Source organism: Rhinolophus sinicus, linkage group LG06, assembly GCF_036562045.2.
Source record: "Rhinolophus sinicus isolate RSC01 linkage group LG06, ASM3656204v1, whole genome shotgun sequence".
Taxonomy (NCBI): domain Eukaryota; kingdom Metazoa; phylum Chordata; class Mammalia; order Chiroptera; family Rhinolophidae; genus Rhinolophus; species Rhinolophus sinicus.
The window spans coordinates 118,773,250-118,791,859 of record NC_133756.1 but is presented as its reverse complement, the minus strand read 5'-3'; the positions used below and the strand labels follow the sequence as shown (position 1 = coordinate 118,791,859).

General features: G+C 38.3%; 1 protein-coding gene across 1 annotated transcript in view; it reads left to right on the top strand.

Annotated features, from left to right (window-relative positions):
- Positions 1-18,610, top strand: part of RNF169 (ring finger protein 169) — a 76,479-nt gene that overhangs the window by 1,281 nt on the left and 56,588 nt on the right. The window lies entirely within an intron of this gene.

Below are 18,610 nucleotides of genomic sequence, written 5' to 3'. Positions count from 1 at the left end.
AAAAAGTTTCAGGATTGTTGCCTTCAACTTCTTTGCCTTTCTTACGTCCCGCAGCCTGCCACTCGTGCTGCTGAGCTTGACATAAAGTGCCCTGTTTAAAATACAAAACTGTTATAGCTTAAATTAGGACTCTGAGACACACCCACTTAACACATCTACAGCTCTTTAATAAAAAATGCTTACCTAGATTTTCAAGAAACATAATCTTTAGGGAAGACTAGGTATATTTACACCTTTTGTGTTGGGAGTTCTGCCATGTGTTATTTTCAGTAGGGTGAAGGAGGCATTGCTTGTTTATGAAAGTGCAGTCCCTGGAAACTACAGGTTCCAGAATGCAGTCTGTTTTGATTCAAGCAGACACCTGCCACTGTCCTAGGATATCTTACTTTTATTTGTGTCTTATTTTCTATGCTCCTTATTATTGCTTTTAAGCTTCACAATATCCTTATGAGATGGGCACTTTTATTTCCATTTTACAGATGAAATTGAGGCCCAGAGAGATTAAGTAACTTGCCTAAGGATGAAAACTTAATACCACCTGATTCCTGCTCAACTTAGGGGTCAGGGACTCCTCACACATCATCTAATTCATGGATACTGTGTGATGATCTCATGTGCTATTTAATTTGCTTCAAATTCTGAGATTAGGCCAAAAATTAAGAATATTTCTCTGGTCTCCTTATTAGTACTATTGATTATATGGTCAAATTGGATAGAAATTCCTATTTTTATTTCTAAAGCCTGGACTGCCTGTGAAATAATCGGGTCTGAAATTTGAATCATGAGAGGGAGTATCACTTGATGATTTGTGTGAACTTTTCCCCTTGAAATTTATCATAAAATGTATCAGTGATTTAGGAAAATCTATAAAATGAGATTCCAAATTAGGGTCTATTGAGTCACTGAGTATCCAATTACTTTTTATGTTCATATGCGGACCATAATGAAAAATATTTTTCTTTAAATGTTCTTGTGTTTGGATCATTAAGTGTATGTAATTGTATGCTTATTAAGTCAAAGCATTATAGGAGAATATTGCTGAACAGGGCTTGGGAATTACATTCTAGCTTCAGTGGGTTGTCTGGGCCTCTTGAGGTTATATAAATATTTTTTTAATTTAAAACTTTAATAGGCAATACATTCACATAATTCAAACAAAAATATAAAGTATACAGTGAAAATATTCGTCCTGCCCCTTCATTTCTCACTCCCACCAGAGATTCTTGTTTATTCTTCCAGTTTCTTTATGCTTATACATGAAAATTCAAATATATTTTACTTATACAAAAGGGTTTTTATTACACACACTGTTCTGTAACTTGCTTTTTTCATGTAACAATGATGGAAGTCTTCATTTCCATGATGGAAATCTTTTAATATATGTACATAGAAGTTTTCTTCATTCTACTTCATAATTGCAAGTAATTTCATTGAATGGATGTAACATGGTTTACTTAATCATCTACTAGTAGGCATTTAGGTTGTTTCTAGTCTTTTGCTATTAAAAATAATTGTTTATAAAATTGTTGTATAAGTGTATATGTGCATTTTTATGGAGGGTCACCTGTAGTTTTCACCAGATTCTCAAAGGGTTGTAAAAACATAGAACCTTTGTTTTAACTCAGGTCCCTCATTCTACAGAAGAGAAATGATGCCCAGGACAAAGTAAAGTGACCAAGTAAAGGTCATCCAGTTCGCGGCACATAAACAAGGGCTGAAAGGGTAATCCATTAATAAGGGCCTAATTCACAGTTAAATGCTTATACGGCTTTTAGTAGGGAAAACTGAAAATACCACTTTCATAAATATTTACATTGCACTTTTAGGAGTGGGAAACAGCAACAGAATGAGCAATTTTAGGTATATTTAGAAGTATATTGCTTAGCAGTAATCTTTTGGCATAGTTAGCTCAACTGATGAAAGGTCAGGCATGCTTTATGATACTGGAAATGAAATTCTGTAGTAAATACACTGGCGTTTAAGTGAAATTCTTACAATTTTTTAAATTTTGTTGAAGCCCTACAACTCTTTTGGAATTGAATCGTATAAAAAAAGTGCAAGAGTCTGCTTGTTGAAAATTTTGGTTGTGCCGGTGACATTTTTATTTTTTGCAAGCTTCTTGGCAAGCTTTAAGGTTCAGTACCTTAGTGATTCCTGTGTACAGTGTTTTAGTTTATTCTTATATGCATCGTCAGTTTGCTTTTGGATGTAGTATCTGTTGATTTGTGCAAGACTGTGTGAAGGCTAAGGCGATGATCATTTCAAGAAGAACCCAGATCCAACTTTATGTTCTTTGAGTGTTTGTAGCTCATTGTATGTATTGACATATTAGGTATTTGGACCATCTTGAGCGTTATTCAGCAAGTATGCAATAATGCCAGCTCTGTGTCAGACACTATTCTAGGTCTTTGGGAGACATCAGGGAATGAAATATTCAAAGATCTGTCCCTCTTGGAGCTTACATTCTAAATTTAGAGACAATCCTGGCCCATTGATTTTACAGAAAAGAACATTTTTGTAAAATCGGCCTACACGCAGGTGTATGTAGGTAGATTTGTGTATCTGTACAACAGCAATAATTAGGCCTCATTGATAATAATGATTGTTAAGAATTCATTTAGCCTTGTGATTTGAAATCAAGTATTCTTGATTATTCTAAATTACGCTGTCTTTGAAATTGAAACCAAGACCATTTTAGGACAGTTCTTTTTCTCCTACCATGGGTGATAATTAAAGAGAAAAGCTAGACATAGGCTGATGAATTTTTTAAATTGGCAGTTTAAAATTTTTATCTATTTGTAGTATTGAAAGTGCGTTTCAAAAATTTAATAGATCAAAAAAATTGAATAGTGCCTCATTTATCCCTTCCCTTTACCCCACCCCAGTCTCACTGTTCACTTAGGATTAACATTTATACATTTAAGAAATTTCCTCTTTCTGTGAAAAACAAGTAGTTCTGGTTTATTACTCATTTGACAGACAACGTTTGCTATGTGTGCAGCCTGAATTGCATTTAGGACTAATGAATAATGAAATCATGTGATTGTGGTGTAAAAGGACAAGAATTTCCCTCACCTGTAAGGATTTGTTTTAAAATGTATAAAATGACTCAACTTTTTATTTTTAATGACACATACTCTAGAATTTGAGAGTGTCCTTATGTGTTATACTCATGCAGGAAATATTTGCCATGTGCTTATGTGTTTTTTTAAACTCAGGATGAGATTACTTCAACAAGTAAACATTAATCACCACTGAAGGAATAGTTCCATTCTTTAGAATTCAGGATTGAACAGCAGGAACTTCAGAGGTATTTGTCTTTGTTCATTCATATTTCCACTCCATGTCTAAGTTCCAGTTAATCTTGGAAGAGTTACCTACCTTGAATTCATTTATATCTGAATTTGCGTGCATGTAGTATGTAGAATACGTTTGTCAGATTTCATTCCACTACTTCAGTGAGAATTTGGGGGCACACATTGTGTAAGATAATACAATAAAAAAGATGAATAAGAGATGGTCCCTGTTCTTTAAGATTACACAGTCTGGTTGGGGAAACACACCTTATCAAATAACAATACAAAGTGGTAAGTGAGGTAAATGTGTGAGGCCAACAGAGTATCGGAATGGGATAACTGACAGTCTGGAGGAAACCTGAGGAAGGCATTTGAGCTGAATGTTGAAAAGATGAGTAGGAATTCACCAGGTAAGGGAGAAATGAATGGACATTTCAGGCAGAAAACCTATCTATGCAAAGGTGCTTGGCATATTCAGGGACTGACTAGAAATTAATTAGAGATGGAGTGGGGAAGAAGAGAAGAGACTGCAGAAGTTAGATCATGAAGGGCATGGTGTGTCATGCTAAAAGAATTTGGGACTTTATTCTGTAGACAGTGTGGAACCCTTAAAGATTTTTTAATCAGTGGAATTACATCATCACGTGCTTTAGAAAGGCAGTATTGGTTGGAGTGTGAAGGAAAGATATGAGGAGAACTGGAGGAAGGGAGTTGAGTTAGGGGACTATTTTAATAGTTCAGGCAAGAGGTAAAGGGGCTGGACTGGACTAAAGCAGCAACTGTAGGGATATTTCCCTCCAGTCATTCATTAATTTAGTAACTATTTGAGGGCCTTCTGAGTGCTAGGCACTGGAGCTACAAATAGAAAAGAATGATTCTGTTTCTTAAATGCAATGTCGTTGGGAAGATTGGTATATAAACATGCAACTGAAATGTATAATAAATGCAGTTATAACTAATGCAAGATATAATTGTAGGGCCAGCCTGGTGGCTCAGGTGGTTGGAGCGCCGTGCTCCTAATGCTGAGGTCGCCAGTTCGATTCCCACAGGGGCCAGTGAGCTGCGTCCCCCTACAGCTAAGATTGTGAACGACAGCTCTCCCTGGAGCTGGGCTGCCATGAGCAGCCGGAGGTTGGTGTGGGCTGCCGGGAGCTGCCGTGTGCTGCCAGGAGTGGCCGGTGGCCAGTGTGAGTGGCCGGCAGCTGGTGAGAGCTGTTGTGAGCTGCTGTGGGCAGCCGACCAACAACCGGTGACCGACTGCCTCAGCGGGGGGGAGCACAAGGCTCATAATACCAGCATGGGCCAGGGAGCTGTGTCCTACACTAGACTGAGAAACAATGGCTGGAACTGGATTCGGGGCAGGGGGTGAGGCAGAAGAAGGGGGGAAAGACATAATTGTAGAAGGCAATATAGTATAAACAGAGCAAGTTCTGAGACAGACTAGCTGTGTTGGAATTCCAGGTCTGCCATTTATAGTTGTGTGCCATTGGGTACATTGCTTAATCTCCAAGTACCTTAGTTTCCCATTTTGAAAATGGGGATAATGTTAGACAAATTGAAAGGGTGTTGTTAAGACTGAATTTTCAGAATGCTTGAGGCAATAAACGTTAGTTATTTTCACAAAACGAGAATGCAGCTTCAGTGAAAGGCAGACACTTGACCATGAGTATTCAGTAGGTGGATGAGGGCAGGATAAAGATGGGGGAAAACATTACATTTAAAGGTATAGGAGTATGAAATAACAAGGGGGTCTAGGGATTATAAATAGGAGTGGTTGGAGTATAGAGTACATGAGGGAGAGTGGAAGGAGGTAAAATGGGCAGAAATAAGCAGTTACTGGATAATAGTGGACTTAGCCATGCTAAGGAGTGAAGATCTACTGAAGAGTTTTAAAGAGTTCACGTTTACATTTTAGAGAGATCACTCCTATGGGTATAATGTAGCAAATGGATTGGAAAGCCCAAATTCTCTTTTAGCAAGATTGCTAACAGATAAGCTGAAGACTTTTCTACAAATATCCAGAAAAGCTGGATGATATGAAACAACCTTTTTTTTTTTTAGTTTCAGGTGTACAAAGCAATGTAATAGTTAGACATTTAAACCCCTCAAAGTGATAATCCACCCCCCAAGCTACTGCCCCTCTGACATCATACATAGCTGTTACAGTACCCTTGACTGTCTTCCCTATCTTGTGACTATATATACTTATATATTTAGTTGTAGTTGACATTCAATATTATTCTACGTCAGCTCTTTGGGTGTACAGCGCATTGGTCAGGCATCTACAGTCTATGACGTGATCCCCTGATAAGTCCAGTGCCCATCTGGCACCTTACGTGGTCCTTACAACATTGTTGATTATATTTCCATACTGTATTAACTATCAATTTATACTTCTTAATGCCTTCACCTTTTTCACCCTGACCCTAACCCCATTCCGTCTATCACCCTGATAGATCTAGTACCTATCTGGCACATACCTGGTTATTACAATATTGTTGACTATATTCCTTATGCTGTAATCTGCATCCCCATGACTACCCAATTTGTTCTTCTTAATTCTTTCCCATTTCACCCATCCTTAACCCCTCTCCCATCTTAAAGAAGTCCCCCTAAGAGTCCTTGTAATACTGGTTTGATGGTGATGAACTCCTTCAGTTTTTTCTTGTCTGGGAAGCTCCTTATCTGTCCTTCAATTCTAAATGACAGCCTTTCTGGGTAGAGCAATCTTGGTTGTATGTCGTGGCTTTTCATCACTTGGAATATTTCCTGCCATTCCCTTGCCTGCAAAGTTTCTGTTGAGAAATCAGCTGTCAGTCTTATGGGGGCTCCCTTGTAGGTAACTAACTGCTTTTCTCTTGCTGCTTTTAAGATTCTCTTTTTGTATTTAACCTTTGGCATTTTAATTTGATGTGTCTTATTGTTGGCCTCTTTGGGTTTATCTTGTTTAGGACTCTCTGTGCTTCTTAGGCTTGTATGTCCATTTCCTTCACCAGGTTAGGGAAGTTTTCTGTCATTATTTCTTCAAATAGGTTTTCAATTCCTTGCTGTTTCTCTTCTCCTTCTGGTATCCCTATAATGTGAATGTTGGTATGCTTGATGATGTCCCAGAGGCCCCTTAAACGCTCCTCAATTTTTTAGATTCTTTTTGCTGTTCTGGTTGGGTGTTTTCTGCTACCGTATCTTCTACATCGCTGATTGGATCCTCTGCTTCATCTAATCTACTGTTGATTCCTTGTAATATATTCTAAGTTTCCATTATTGTATTCCTTTATTTCTGACTGGTTCTTTTTCATGGTTTCCATCTCCATTTTTATGAGATCATTGAGAGAATTCTTATAAACAGTGTTTGGAACTCTGTGTCTGATAGATTGCTTATCTCCGTTTTGCTTAGTTCTGTTTCTGGAGCTTTGTTCTGTTCTTTCATTTGGGACATGTTTCTTTGTCTCCCCATTTTGGCTGCCTCCCTGTGTTTGTTTCTATGTATTAGGCAGGGCTGCTTCGTCTTCCGGTCTTAGTGGAGTGGCCTTATGTAGTAGGTGTGCTGTGGGGGTCAGTGACGCAGTCTTTCTGGTCACCTGAGCCACGTGCTCCAGGTGTGTCCCTTGTGTTGGTTGTGTGTGCCTTCCTCTTGTAACCTCTTTCCCTGAAAATAAGACCTAGCCGGACAATCAGCTCTAATGCGTCTTTTGGAGCAAAAATTAATAGATGCATTAGAGCTGATTGTCCGGCTAGGTCTTATTTTCAGGGAAACACGATAGTTGAACCTTGGTTGATAATTGCACATCAATGTGAGGGACTGACCCTTGGGCTCATTGGTTGTGAGGACTGGCCTTGACTACAGTGGAATGGTTGTTGTGCAGGGGCTGACCCTACAGAGCAGATCTGCCTCAGCAGGACTCTGATGCCTGCCCAATCCACCCCTTAGGTGTGTCGTACTTGGAGACAGCTAGGTGATCTCCAGCTCAGTTTGAAGCTGCACCCCCCCACTAGGGGCGGCAGCCCCAGGACCACCTTGGAGTGGATCCACGGTAGGTCTACTTCAGCCACAGCCCGTGCCCCACCTGGGGCCATCTAAGGGGAGCCTGAAAGAAATCGCAGATCACTGCTGCCTGTGCTGTGCTTGGAAGATCCTTGAGAGTCCAAGCCACGAACCAAGGCCGGCTGCCGCTAGTGCTGGCTTAGGGCCTCTCAACCAGAGGGACAGGACACACTCAAGCCAGATGCTGCTTGTCTGGGTTCCACGGACCTTTGAGAGACCTTAGGAAAGTGCCGCTTGAGCCAAGGCAAGCAGTCTGCATGAAAAAGCCACTGAAAGCAGCCTGGGTGTGCCCGAAAGTTGGGCAGGGCCAGGTCTCAAATCGCCAGGACCTGGAGAACGAATGGCAGAGACTCAGGTCTGGCGGCTGCCTGTGTTCATGCGCCGGGAAGGATGAGGGCTCAATAAAGAAACAATGGCCTCTGCTAGCTCCTCCATCCAGGAGAAAGTGGCCTCTCCAGCCCCCATCCCAAAGCCAGACAACTCAGTTCCCCACTGTATGTGCTTGCTACCTCTCCAGCCACTGCCCTAGTGCTGGAGCTCAGAGCCAGTGATTTCGTTGGTGGCTAAATCCCTGCACAGTCCCTTTAAAAGGAGCACCCGAGAATGCAGCCACACTCCGTTTCACTCAGTCACAATCTCCACTGGTTTTCACAACCAGAAATTATGGGGACTTCTCGCCAGGACTGGAACCCTGGACTGGGGTGGGGCTGGTATCTCTCACTGTTTTAGAGGAGGAGGACCCCCACAGTCAAAATAGTGCCCCCATCTTTACTGATCACACGCGGATGTGGGACCAGCCCGTGCCGCGTCTGACCTGTCTACCAGTCTGGAGGTGGCTTCTACAAGTCCTTAGTTGAAAGGCTTCAGTTCAGCTTGATTATAGGTGATTCTCAATAATGGTTGTCTGAAACAATTCTTTGAAATGCATTTCTGAGCTTGTAGGAAAGACAGGAAAATCTACAGCTTCCAGAAACAAAATGGAACTAAAAACCAAAACTGTAGTAAGCCCTTAAGCTCACATGCTGTGTTGCCCTGGAGCAGGGCTGAAGGGTAGAGTGAGGGGTTATTTCTGGTTTTCTATTTCTAGCTGATTACATTTTAACCATGTGGAGGGAGGAACCAAAACTAAGAATTCTGCATAAAGCTGGGCTCTTGATCTTGATGTCCTGCATTCTGGGTGAAAGGGTGGGCTAGAGAAAAATCCTCCCACTGACACTGGCAATAAAAAGAAATCTTGTGTTGATTTACCTGGGCTCTATGCAAAGAAATGGGGAAACAGCTTACCTGAGAAGTGTAAGACCTATACTTTGCTCATATTTGGGATCTGAGTTTATATTATATGGTTCATGTATCCCTATGCTGAGAAATTAATATAAAAGCTGGCTTCAAGCTAGTGATACCCCTGGGTTACCTGGAGAAAGGAAAGAAAAGCGAGATCCCTAGGGTACCTCCATATCTCAGGGATTCTTACAGAAGAAATAAGCCCAGCTGAAGATGAATTTATAATTAAAAATAACACACAAGAAAACAGTTTTTCATCACAAATGAGAGCAGATATAACAGGATTATAGCTCCAAAAACTGAGCTAGTAGAATGGCAGTTTGAAAGATAAATTAGCCTATTTTAAGTGATTCAAGAATTAATTGACATCCCAAGAAATGAATAAGACGTTATGAAACAGGCACATTTGAAAAAGAACTAAACATAATGAAAAGTGTAGTTAGGTTAAAATACTCAGTAAATAAGCAATAGTCTACACAGATGAAGAGAAAATCAGTAAGCTGGGAGTTAGATATGAGGAAATCCTGAAAATGCAAAACAGTAAGATGAGGGAAAATATGAAAGAGAAATGAAACATCAGGAAGACTCAACATCTATTAATTCCAGAAGGAGAAAAATCGAATGAGAGAGACATGGAACTTAAAGGTGATGGCTTGAGAATATTTTGGCATTAATAAAAGACATAAATCCTTAGGTTTAAGACTCATGAGTCCTTGGCAGCAATTAAATGAACAAAAAACAAATCTCGCAACCAAATACATTACAGTGAAACTGCAGAACAACAAAGACACTTTAAAAAGCAACCAGAAAGGAACGACAGAGGAGCCACAATCAGACTGAGAGTAGACGTCTCTTAAAGAGAGACCAAAAGAAAATTGACTACTGTCTTCAAGTGTTGAGAGAGATCTGAATTTCATACTCAGCTAAATTATTCAAGATTGTGGGCAAAATAAAAATATTTTCAGATAAGTAAAAATATAGAGAATTTACCACAGTGTCTGAAAGAACTTTTATACTAAAGAATGTACTTCAGGAAGAAAGAAATATAACTTAGGGTATTGAGTAGGATACAAAAAAAAGTCTTGGTGAACAAAGAAATTGGTAGGTAAACTAAAACAACGTTGACTGTATAAAACAAAAGTAATTATGACTAATTTTTGGGAACTAAAACCAAAGTGGGACTAAAACACCAGAGAAGGATAAAATGTAAGCTGGGAGGAAAACTGACCGGCATTAAAGAGTTCTAAGGTTCTATATATAGTTCAGGAGGAGGATAGAGATATTGATTAACTTTAGGCTTTCAGTCAAATGCATATTAAAAATTTAAGGGTAACCACAGAAAGAAAAGAAATACGATGTATAACTTGATCTGTACACATACAGAACCATACACCTCCCAAATTAGAGAATATACATTCTTTTTAAACAAATGTGGAACACTTACGTAACTAGGCGCAAAGAAAGTTTCAACAAATATCAAGAACTGATGTGTATATATATATAAACCATGTTATCTGACTCAATACAGTAAAATTAGAAATTAATAGCAAATATAGCCAATTCTCCCACCTCCAATCCACGTTTAGAAATTAAAAAGCATAAAATGAAAACAAACTTCTATATAATGTATAGATGAAGAACAAAATCATGGAAATTGGAAAATATTTAGAATTGATTAACAATAAGAACACTGTCAGGATCTGTGGAATACAGCTGAAGCAACACTAAGAAAAATTTAAGTGCCTATGTCATATTTCATTGAATCTTAAGATACCATCATTATAAGATACACTAGTTCCAAATATAATGCTTTTTTATCACTTAAGACTTGTTAACTTTATACTTACTGAAAGAGCTCTTATAAATTTATGTAAACGTAGATTTAGCATATTGTGTATATATAAAAGAAAGTGAAGTAATAAATTAGAATATTTCTGTGACATATTCAAAGTCTGATTCTTCTAAATAATTTTTTGACTGAATCATAGGTGTTTGTGTTTTTCTGCATAGTATTGCTCACTATGTCTGGGAGTATTGGTAGTACAGTGTTTCTTAAAAGAGGACTCCACCGCCATCTCCAACATTTTCTTTCAAACTGCTGGCACCCATAAAGTTTTGAGGCCGATACTTTCTTGAGTTTGCCAGAAAGTATCAACAAAAGGTTTTCAGATGAGACTCACAGTTCTTCCTCACATGGTCTGTAATACTCAGTTTGTTGGCTAACTTGAGAGGTTACAGTTGTCCAGTGACACTACCAGGAATAACCACCAAGTCACTGCATTTTTTTTGCAAGCTTATTCTTTGTCTTACATTCATACATATGTAAGCAATGACAGTGGCATCATCACTGCTGCCTGGCTGACAGTGATAGAAGTTTCCAATTGAAACATCCCAATTTCAGAGATGTTAATATTAAAAAACTAAGTCCTAGAATCTATAAAGTATTTGAATAGAAGAGAGGCTGAAAAATTAAGTGGCCAACTGAAGAAGTTAGAAAAGTAATAGATTAAACCTAAAGGAAATAGAAGGTAGGAAAGAATAAAGATAACATAATGGAATAGAAAACAAGAGAATTAATAAAACCAAAATCTAATTCATTGATGATATTAACATAGGATCTATATTATAGACAAATTCTCTGGCAAAATTCATAAAGGAAAAAGCAAAAGCAAGAAGGCCTGAATGTTAGAAGTGAAAAAGGGAATACAATTACAGATATAATAAAGATTTTTAAAGACTTATAAATGTAGAGTATGGAAAACTTTATGCCCATGAATTTGAGAAATTGTATAAAATACTTAATTTCCTAAAAAATACAACCTATCACAGCTGACTCAAGAAAAAGTAGAAAATGTGCGTAGAAATGAACTAAAAAACCAAATTGAACAGATAGTAAAATCTGCCAACTGAGTAATACATGGATACAATGAGCAAAATCCAGAATATGGGAACTGCAGGAGAGATGGCCATTTTCTTCCATAAATATGTGAGGAGGAGGAGGAGGGGGAGTGGGAGGAGGAAGAGGAGGAAGAGGAGGAGGAGGAATAGAAAGGAAACCTGTAAAAGACAACCAGTTTAACTATATGAACTTATTTGGTTCCTGATTTGTAAAACTATAAAAACATTTAACAGAAATTGAAGACTGGTTGGATGTTTGTTGGTATTAAAGGTTATTAAAGTTTTAGTGTGACAATAGTTTTCTGGTTGCATATTTTGAGTCCTTTAAGAGAGATGCTAAAATGTTTATTAGTAAGGTGATAGGAGTTCTGGGATTTGTTTTAAAATCATTCTAGTGGGGAGGGGGCAGGTAATGATTAAGGGAATAGATGAAATAAGACTGGCAGTGAATTGATCGTTGAAGCTGGGTGATGGATATGTTGGAGCTCATTATACTGGTTTCTCTAATAAGTATTTGAGACTTTTCTGTAATAAAAAGCAGAAATTTATATTAAAGAAGCAGATGGTTTTACAGGTTACCCAAATATTGCAGGACGGATAATCTTTGTGCAGACTATTCCAAGGGATAAAGAAAAAGTTTCCAGATTCACTTGGGCAGCCTTTACAGCTCGATACCAAAATTACCCAAAAACAGTACAAGAAACAAAAAATACAGGCCAATCTCATGAATGTAGTCTTCTAATATCCCAAATGAAATATACACAAATTTAGTGTATTTTTTAAAAAATTGTAATCAAGTAGCATTCTAGGAGTGGGAGTTCATCAGAATCTAATTTAATTCACCATATTCATAAACCAAAGGAGAGTAAAACCATATGATCATCTCAGGAGCTACTCAAAAGAGCTTTTGACAGAATTTACCATCCATTCATTATTTAAAAAGCTAGAACACTTGGAATAGAGGGGAACTTTTCTTTTTTTAAGTGGAACTTGTCAGTAAGGATGATTAGTGGCTAAGAACAGTAAAAATTTTGGAGCACATTGCTTTATTAAATATTAAATTATTGTAAATATTAATTAAAACAGTAAGATATTGGTATCAGGATAGTTGAATAATCAGTATTAAATAATTAAAAGAGTACAAAACAAAAATAGAGTCCTATAACATGCCCTCATACATTTGAATTTGGTAGATGACAGGTGGCATTACAAATCAGTGGCGCAAAGGTTATTCTTTTCAGTTGTGGGTAGTTAGCTAACTTACAGAAAATAGGAAAAAACAGATCTTCAGACTACCCGCAAAAAGTTGATTCCAAATGGATTCAAGATCAAACTATAAAGCTTAGAAAATAACAAGGAGTATCTCTGAAAATAGAGTAGAGAAGGATTTTTTTTTTAATACAAAAACAAAACCCCAAACAAAAAACAAGGCATAAAAGATGGATACTTTGGCCACATTAAAATAAAAAAATAAAAAACTTCTGTATGATAACAGATGATATGAAATAAGGTAAACTGCAGGGCGGGAGAAAATATTTGCAATGAAATAACTGACAAAAAAATGTATGTCCAGAATATATGAAGAACTACAAATCACTATGACAGACACCCCCCAGAAGTGGTGAGGGGATTTGAATAGACATTTCACAGAAAAGGAAAACTGACAGGCCAATAAACATTTGGAATGATTCTCAAATGTCATTAGTAATCAGAGAAATGCAAATTCAACAAATGTTGAGAGGCCATGAGACTAGCGTAATTTATGATTGATTGATTATAATTAATAATGGGAACCTACATGCTGCTGGGGGAGTATAACTGTTGGTATAACTATTTTGGAGAGCCATTTGGCCATACCTAGTAAAGCTGAAAAGATAACGTTCTCTGCTATGTGGTGATTCCTTTTATAGGTGTCTGTCCTAGCAAAACAAACACACATACAATGGGTTATAAAAAAAATATTGCTCATTGCAGTACTATAGTACTGGAGAAAGTAGTAACAGCTGTCTACTATCAGTAACAGCTGATAGGAAAAGCAATAAAGAAATAAATTATGGTTGTGACCAGTATTAATTGTCTCACCAGAGAAAACTATTGTTAGTAATTGTGTACTTCCTATCAGCCTTTACTAGTTTTTTTCTATGCATAAATATTATATGTGGCTTTTTAATTATTAGAATTAGTAAAAGAAATGGTTTTACTTCAGATATGTAGGGTCAGATTGATATTTAATCTCTTAGGTGTTTTTAGAAACTGGGAAGCTTCTGTTGCGTCAGGATATCTCACATGTATCCTGTAGTATCTGAAATTCAATCCATATTCTCTTTAGGTCTCTTATTGTGGTTCTCTTAAGATGTAGGTACTTCTGAGAGAGAAAAATCAACTTGTCCATGTAGGGTATGAAGGATTTATTAGATATATGCATTGTTCCTTAAAGTTGGCAGTTTTGAAGAGAGAATTAGTATTTATGGAATTTATTTTGTACTAGATCCTATATATTAGGCCTTATAGTTTATTTACTATACATGTATATAGTGCCTACTGTGTGTAAGGCATTGACCTAGATGTTTAAAAAAGATGGACTTGAAGAAAGCAAGACTGTATAAAAAGGAGGAACATAGAAGGAAAAGTGATCTTTCATACTAAATAAGTGCTTCAGTCCATTTTAGAATAGGTTAAAATAAGTGTTAGACAATTGTGATGGAGACATGAAAGCAAAGCATAGTGTTTGATGATTATTCATACTGATGAAGGTGATGCGAGGCGGTCCAATTTCAACATGTCACTACTTCTGTGTTCCAGAGGAAAGGGACAATATTACTGTAAGGCAGGTGTGCGCTCATGCTGCGCAGGCTTCTCCCAGACTGATGCCTGCAGTTAAGACTGTATTAGCTGTTTTGATTCGAAAGACCCTTAGTTCTTAGGCTAAAGACTCTGTTTATCATATTATAGCTACTTATTGAACTCTTTTCTGCCTACATTATAAATTAACCCTGGGGGACCTTGAAGGTCTTTCTTGGTGACTTGATGAAGAGTAGTTTTGGTAGCGTGGTGGGGAAAAGGGCCCTAATAGAGTGAGTGGTTTGAAGAAAGCAGAAACAGCGAATGTATAGACTATTCTTTGAAGGAGTTTGCTGTAAAGAGAATGGGGTCGGGTGCGGGGGTGGGCAGAGAAATGGGTCAGGACCTGCTGGGGGACAGAACTCAGGAGTTTTTTAAAGATAGATGATATTAAGTCATGTTTGTGGTTTGTGTGTTAGATTTGTATATTATCACAGTAGAGAGGGAGAAATTGATGGTGCTGGAGAGAGTGGAGAAAACTGAAAGAGCTAAGTTCATGAAGAGGTGAGAGGATGAGGTCTGGAACACCAGAGATATAATATCTACAGAGGGGTGCTTCTCCCTTTCTGGTGACTACTCAGTCTGTTTTTGGACAGTTTTAATTGTTTGAAAGTTAGGGTTTCTAGTGACTCAAAATCTGCTTTCCTAGTTTCAGTGTTCAAGTATTTCAAGACCATGATTATTACTATCTAAATTTTTAGGTAAAACTGCTCAAATTCATCTCTCTGGTGCTCTTTCGCCTTTTCTCACCATTCTGGCCACACTACTCCATTATTTAGAGTTCTGGAATGTAGTGTGCTTTTGAAACCTGCCTGACCTTTTGTCACCTCTGATTATTCTACCTGAAATACTCGTCCCTCTTATCCTCCTGTCAAATCATACTCATCTTTTAAACCCAGGTGAAACACAAGTGCTCTGTGGCATTGTTTTCTCAAACAGGAGCCAGTTACCTGCCTTTGTGCCACCATGTGAGTATGTGCATCCCTCGTGTCACTGATTTCACTTCCGTGTTTGTCTCTCTCTGGTCTGCACTGAACTCTTTGAGGTCAGGGATTATTTCTTTGTGTATTCAGCACTTAATATGGTACCTAGAATGTATTAGATACTCAGTAAATGTTTAATGAAGGGAAGATTCCTAACAAAAATCCTTAAAAAAAAGTTTCTGGTCACATGTCATGATTCCTTTACCATTTTGCTCATCTTTAAATATGCCACTCAGAACTGACTGTCATAGTACTTTAAATAATGGCAGACCAGGGCAAAATGTCGCGGGGCTTACTGTCTCCCTAGGCTAGATGCTAAATTCTTATTACTGCTGCCAAACACTGCATTGGCCTGGCTCATACTGAGTTTGTAGGCAGCAAAACTGCTTTTCCCCCATCAACTTCCCTTAGGCAGTCATGCTTACCACATGTATGTACAATTCAATTTTTAAGCCTGAAGACAATTTATATCCAATTTTGGTTTGTATTTTTCTGAGTAGCAGTGGACTTATTGTTCCTTTGCTTCCTTACATTTTGTGATTTCTCTTGTGTTTTGCCTTGTGTTTGGTTCTGTAAAGCTATTATAATAAAACCTCAAAAGATTGGACTCCCTTAATTTGGAATTTACTTGGACTTTTCTAAAGTTTACTTTTGCCTTCATTAGAAAGAAAAGCTTTACTACATTCAACTCCTTTCAGACAACAAACTCTTGAAACGACCTTAGTCCAAAATGGTGCGGCTATTAAAGCACTTTTGCATTGATTCATTCAACAAAAAGTATTTTTAAGCCACTGTTTTACACTGAGACACATCCCTATCTTCAAGGAAATCTCCTAATTTGGGGAGGCAGAGGCAGAGATAAGTAATTGTAACACAGGTAATAAACGCTACTACAATTAAGATGGTGCAGAATGCTGTGAGGGCCTACAGGAAACTAATGTAATTCTGAGTCAGTGGGAAAAGCTTCAGAAAGGAGAGGGTTATAGACAGTATTTTGAACTAATCATCATATCGTGAAAGGAGAAAAAGCACTCTGGGCAGAGGAAGTGGCATATATAAGTCAGAGGACACACGGGGTATGGCATATACAGGAATAGTGAGATGTGGGGACGCTGGAGAGGCGAAAAGTATTAAGGGAATGGTAGAAAATGTGGCTGGAGTGGTAGATTGGTTCCTGTTTTTAAATCTTGGAGGCAGAGGGAAGCCCATGAAAGGTATTAAGCAGGAGGATGATAGGGTCAGGCCTCTGTTATGAAGAATTAGGGAAACAGTGTTGGAGAGAGATGGAAAGACAAGAGTCTACGAGACAGAGAGGCCAGTTAGGCTACCATTTAATACACACACTATCTGTACCAAGTAGGTATTGGAAGATGAGATAACCCTGTTCATGTAGGTGTTACTCCCATTTTATGGAGGAAGAAACAGGCTTAGCAAGGATAAATACTGGTGGATACAAAGCCGGTGGGTGGTCGATTTGAATGTAGGCTGATATGCTTCCAAATCCTGCACTCTTCATTTTGGTGTCGTTCCATCGTGTGGACTATTGTGAATGATGCTTTGCCTCATACCGTGCAGAAATTAAGTTCCATTGGAACACAGCCAATGAACACAGGGTTGTGGTGGATACAGAGAGGGTACAAGCACATGGTCTCGGTCTGCGTAGGTCTGCAGGCCTCCATCTCTGCAGCATTCCTACGCTCACATTTGCTTCTGTGACCTTTTATTGTGTGCCTCATTTTGCTTTGACTGTAGTGATCGAGTGTGGGCTGCCTAACTATGTCTTGTTGTTTGGGCCATTTCTGGATTCAACAAGGAACCTTATTTACTCTTGTTGAATTACCTGCTTTTGTAAATCCCACTGATCTCTATTCTTAGTTTGTGTTTCTCTAATGCAGGTGTTTTTGTCAGTTTAGGCTGCTATAACAAAATACCTTGGACTGGGTGGCTTATAAACAACAAAAATTTATGTCTCAGAGTCTTAGAGGCTGGGAAGTCAAAGGTCAAGATGCTGGTAGATTTGGTGTCTCATGAGGGCCCACTTCCTGGTTCAGGGACAGCCATCTTCTTGGTGGAAGGGGCAGGGAAGCTCTCTCGCGTGTCTTTTGTAAGGTGATAATCCCATACCCGAGGGCTTTGCCCTCATGACCTAATCATCTTTCCAAGACCCACCTCCAAATACCATCATATTGGGGGTTAGGTTTCAACATGAAGTTTGGGGGGACAGAAACATTCAATTTATAGCACCAGGGGTTGGTAAACTAGTTGGCAGGCCAGATCCAGCCTGCTGCTTCTTTTGTAAATAAGTTTTATTGGAACACAGCAGCCATACACATTCATATTGTCTGCGACTGTCTTCATGCTACAACAGCCAAGTTGAGCAGTTGTGAAGAGACCTTATGCTGAAAATATTTACTATCTGACCATGAGTCTATACAGCCTCAGACCGCCTAGGACTCCTCCTTCCTAGATCAAAGTACAAATCAAGTTAATTCTTTAAGCTAAGGGAGCAAGATGCAACTTGGAATTGGAATATTATTTTTATTAGCAGTTAATTTAATAAGTAAACACCTTCCAGTTGTCCCACTAATATACAGAAAAACACATCTGGCACTATTTTTTTTTCCATTGAATTCTTATATTTTCCTATAATTCTGAGAAATTCTATCCCTGTAAAATTTAAGTAGAATTTTTCTCTTTCCTTATAGGAAAATATCTAACATTTAATGAGTATCAGTTATAAGCTCAACACTACCAGGCATTACATTAAATCATGTCATTTAATCATAACCATTTGAGGAAGGTATTATTATCCTTTTGGAAAATGGGGAACCTGAGGGCTAGAGAAGTTGCAGCATGCACAGTGTCAACACTGGTAAGTGCTGGGGTGTGAGTGGTCTCCACAGCTCAGGGTCCCACTTAGAGAAGTTACCAGCCATACTCTTGTGGCTGGTAAAGTGCTGTATGTTAAGAAAAAATGTTTAACTGACCAACCAACCCAGACCAACATATTCCTGGGAGCGTTCCTGAAGTAGCTCCCTCACACTGAATGCAGAGAAGGTTCTGCCCAAATATGACACTGTAACCATATAAAATTAAAGAATACCCTATTCCCCAAGCCTGCTGGACAACTGAGGTTTTATTGTTTATCAATAGTCTTGCCATATTAATAAGATTACATATATTTGGTTGTATTATTGTTGCCAACAGAATAAAATTTAGATTCCTTAGCCTAATGAAGGTTTTCTAGAATCTGGCCCCAACCTACCTTT